This window comes from Aedes albopictus, chromosome 3 (assembly GCF_035046485.1).
Source record: "Aedes albopictus strain Foshan chromosome 3, AalbF5, whole genome shotgun sequence".
NCBI classification, from domain to species: domain Eukaryota; kingdom Metazoa; phylum Arthropoda; class Insecta; order Diptera; family Culicidae; genus Aedes; species Aedes albopictus.
The window spans coordinates 297704072-297709042 of NC_085138.1; the positions used below are offsets into that span (position 1 = coordinate 297704072).

The 4971-nt window shown below is 36.5% G+C and overlaps 1 long non-coding RNA gene across 2 annotated transcripts; it reads left to right on the forward strand.

The window, feature by feature from the left end:
* Nucleotides 1-441: 441 nt before the first annotated feature.
* Nucleotides 442-2930, forward strand: LOC134291386 (uncharacterized). Of its 2 annotated transcripts, XR_009999064.1 has the most exons (4): nt 838-878; nt 1014-1184; nt 1241-1358; nt 1414-2930. It is a non-coding gene; the product is annotated as an uncharacterized LOC134291386 (long non-coding RNA). The 2 variants fall into 2 exon arrangements; XR_009999063.1 differs by having other exon boundaries at nt 442-1184.
* The last annotated feature ends 2041 nt before the right edge of the window (nt 2931-4971 follow it).

Genomic DNA, 4971 nt, shown 5'->3' on the forward strand with positions numbered 1-4971 from the left:
GTTCAGTTATTACATTTAGAAGTGTCTTTGAACTACTACTTCTTTTGTTATTCACGCTGCTGCTTTGGAAGAGCGTTTAGCAAACTTAAGCTGTTAGTACACAGGGTCAGATATTTGTCAAAAAAAAGTGCTCAAACATCTTGGCGAATTAAAATTAATTTTCACTTAAATTTGATAGTTCGACACTTGAACTTGACAGTTCTCCTAAGGAAATAATTATCGAACTGTCAAGTTTAAGTGAAAATTAATTTAATTGGAACAGACCCTCAATAGACAAATATTTTGAACGATTATTGACGCCTTAAACCGTATTGAATGCATCCCGGAACTATTCACCGCTCATGCTCCATTCACCGCCCGTTTCATACGATTTGAATATAAATTGTATGAAACGAGCGGTGAATGGAGCATGAACGGTGAAAGGCGACCTCACGGCACATTACTTTTTTTTGAATACACCATACTATATTTTTGTAACGCTCAGTCGTACATGGTACAATGAAGCTTTAGTTATTGAAAGTAATCATATGTTCAAGGACATAGGACCTGGAACCATTTTGACAGGGAGACTCATTTTGGGCACCCTACATGAAAATTTACTTAATTTGTTGCACGGTGTGCAACGAATAGTATTTGTCTGTAAATACCCATGTCTGGCGGGTTTGGCTTTTGCTATAACTTAGTCAATTTTCAGCCGATTTTCATGAAACTTTGTACACATGTAGGCACCATAAGTACTATTCGTGTACAAAATTTCATGAGAATCGCTCGAAAATTGACTGAGTTATAGCAAAAACCAGACCCGTGCAAAAAAAAACAATCGGGTGTAATTAATTACTATGAAGCTGGCCGAGTTATAGCTGAAAGTGCAAAAATAGGTCCTCTGCCCAAATGGCCCAGTCCCAGTAATAATCGTGTATAATAATTGCCAAACTCGCTGCCGAAAATAGCATAAGTTCATCTACTCGAAACAAAAAATAAAATGAATGTCTACTTTCTATTCTGTGTTTTAGGTCGCCAAATTGAAATTCATCGTACCGTCGGATGCATCGTTTGAAATGATCAAAAGCGATTGGGTAAAAACATTCGAAACCCGAAACGTTTTGCGAAAATCGACACCGGATGATATCGTACAGGCGATTCTAGAGACGTTTACACTATCTACTGCGTTTGATGGTTGTTTGGTAATTATACATGCCTGAGTATCCCTTTAACAGCTATAGCTAGTTATCTATTTTAGATTGAAATGGATTTTGCTGCTATGTTCCCTGAGCAGACATGTCCCATGGAAAAATGGAATGCGATGGAGGAAACAATTCTCGAGAAATTCAAACATCTTTACCCAACCGTTGGCAATAGTATAAAACTACAATGTTAAACAATTATGTAGAATGCATAAAGTATTCTTTGCAGAGTTCATCCGGTCGCTGCTCGTAATCAAGGACAGAAATCCCTCACGAGGCGCAAAACGGGCAATCAAAGGTCCACAAAAAATCTCGAACATGCTTGAAAGAATCGTCGAGTGGATAAATGTATGTATAATTTAGGTTTATTTAGTTTTTGTTTGTTCGCAGAACAACAATTTATTTTATAGTTTGTTCCACAGGCAAACAAATGTAACACTCTTCTTTTTTATTGTTTGTATTTGCGAAACTTGATTAGAAATAACCGATAGAGTTTTCGTGATGATGATTTTTCGCAATTTGTTCTGAGCTTACATCTGTTTGTCTGTGATTTATATTGCGCATTTCCCACCTCACCGGCCCCTTTCGTAGTTATTATAAGTGCGGAATCGTGGATAAAACTGTACATTCGCATTGAATCGTGATGGAGTCTTCTGCGCACTTATGCATTATAAGTTTTGTATTATAACTTATACAAACTGGACAGGATCCAGTGGGGTGGGATATGCACAATATAATAAGCGGAATATAGTTAGCACCCTACATTATCATCATGAATTTTCAGCTATTCAATACAAATTGTTAGTAAGTTCAACACTATTGATGAAATAAAAAAAAACTGGGGTGTTTTGGGTTGGCCAAACTTCATACTTCAACCCGTACTAAAACAAAAATCATCGTTGTAGGGTGGGGCGGGGCAAGATGGGTCACCTAAGGATGGATCACCATAACTTTGTAAATACAAGTCGTATTGGTTTGTATTCATCTGCTTCTCTTTAATACACTAGCTAGCTATGCTAAAAGTCGGTTAAAAGTTCATTAAATACAAAATATGATGTTAAACAAGCAGTTTTCAAAAGTGATCGATTTTGCGCCTTGAAAAAAAGTGCGGGACAAGATGGGTCACGTTGTAAGTAATACACATTTTCTCAACGAAAAACGTCAAAATATAATATTTGTTCCACATTCATATTCTCCATATCCATAGTGAGTGAACAAGTACTAGTAGTAAACATTTTATAAATTTATTTGGAATATAAAAAAACTTTAAGATTTGAGTGGTCCTAAGGCGACTTGAAAATCGATGTTTTCATTAAAAATTATCATAATTTTATGTTCTAATTTTGAGCGTTCATTCCGCTTGATTGAAGTCATTTGTGAGATAGTCTCGTACTAAAAAAAATAACTTTTTAATGCTCCAAAAATACGTTCAAAATTGAAGGTGACCCATCTTGTCCCGCGGCCGTTTATATGGAGATTATATAGAATATATCGCATAAGAAAAATGGCTAAAAACCATTTTATTGTTTATTTCCAATGAGAGAGAATAATTTTTCAATCAATGCCCCAAACTTTTGTATAAGGTACACCGGGGCAAGTTGAAACGGGTGGGGCAAGATGAAACAGCGGGTGAACATGATGTTTTCAAATGATAATAAACAATTTGATTGCACATAGTTTTTGATTCAAACAATCTTTTAACGAAGGGTAAATTTCCAAATTATATTGAAATCTATTTCAAAACTTCGCGTTTCATCTTGCCCCACCCGTTTCAACTTGCCCCGGTGTACCTTATTCATGCTGGTCATCTAACAAAATTATTAACATAATCAAAACATAAGTAATGCGCCCGAAAATGGCACTGACCCATCCTGCCCCGCGACCCATCTTGCCCCACCCCATCCTACTTGTAGTTGAAGCTGATCAGATCTGCTACCAAGTGTTATAGTTTGATAAAGATTTTGAAAAAATCGATTTCAATATTATAGGTTCTATTGTTGTTGAACTACATTTTCTACATTTTCTTACTTACAGGTTGAGAATGATATCGAGCAGTTCGCAGCTTCATACCGAGGCACCAGGAATCCCATCATGGTTATCAAGGCCCCATTATACACGGCAGGGGAGACATACAGCCGAGGCCCATATAGCCGAGGCGGTAAACGCACGGGTATTCAGCATGACCATGCTGAGGGTGACGGGTTCGATTCCCGGTCGGTCCAGGATCTTTTCGAAAAGGAAATTTCCTTGACTTCCTTGGGCATAGAGTATCTTCGTGCCTGCCACACGATATACACATGCAAAATGGTCATTGGCAGAGGAAGCTCTCAGTTAATAACTGTGGAAGTGCTCATAGAACACTAAGCTGAGAAGCAGGCTTTGTCCCAGTGAGGACGTTACGCCAAGAAGAAGAAGAAGGGAGACATACATCCGAGTCGGAAAACAATGTTTTGGAACAGGGTCCGAAATCGAACGAGGTTTTTTCACAATGATTATGACACATTTCTACTTCAACTGTAAATTTGAACCGTCGCTTTCAAATTTTTATTCGTTTTTTACGGCATCGATTATGAATGTATCGAAACCATCGACTACAGTAACCGCTTTTTTGCTTCAACTGAAGTGAAGCGCTCAGAATTTTTAAATGTTCACGCATTGTTTATTGTTTTTACCAAGGTTTATACTCAATAAAAAGTTGTATATGTTGAATAATTAAAGGTGCAATTTCAATATGCAAGTTCTAAATACAATGATATTATAATGTATTCGTGGTTTGCACGTTGTAATTGCATTTTTATAATCCTTTATTTTACAAGAAACATCTCGGATTCTAAAGATATTCATCATAAAGGCCTCTGTGTATTGCTAGTCGGCCTTTATGGTGATTATCTTTAAATTCCGAGATAATTTTCCTCAATCAGATGTTTTAATTCAGTTTTACTGAGCGCGATCAATAAAAATACTTAAATAAGCTGAATATACAGCAATTCATATACACTTGAAGCTTGCTGGAACTCCAGCAAAATAAAATGGTGTTTGCTGATTCACAGCATTGCTGCTGTCAAATATTTGAAATTGCGTTTTACTGGTCAACCAGCAAATATTGTTTTGCTGGATTCATTGCTGAATTTACAGCATGTCAAAAACCAGCAAAATTTTGCTGATTACCAGCAAAATAAAAATAGTGTGTATTGATTTTTTAAAGCTATTCTCCACAAAAAGTTGAGCCATATTTTCGTGTTTATCTTAGTGGTGCGCTGCTGAACAAAAGCCTGAAACCTATTACTCAACACCCTTCAAAAACATATGAAAATCACGAAATCTAAGTTTTAGGCTCACAAAATCACACAACCGCTGGCGCACGCACCCTACTAAAGTTTTAGATCAATTTTAAATCAAACACGGGTAATTTTCAAGAATATCGAAGTATCCAGCTTTTTACGCTGGCTATAAAACTATGAGGGGTGATTCGATTTTGACAATTCTTGCCGACCGATTTTATAGTTTGGTCATTTGGTCTTAGAAGGCGGGAATATATGCTTGTTTATTTGAATGTCAAAAATTTTCACGGAGTTTGTTTGGAAGCTATGAATTCTTCGTAGCCAAAATTGCATTTTTTATGAGCTGTATCCTCACAAACCCGAGTGAATAATGAGTACTTTATACATTTTATGTCAAGAAAATGGGCAGGTCGAATTATTTATTTCCAAATCCTCATAAATATGATATAAGTAGGAACATTACAAGAGAGAAGGCACCGCAAATGTTCTACACCTAGTCTGTTTGA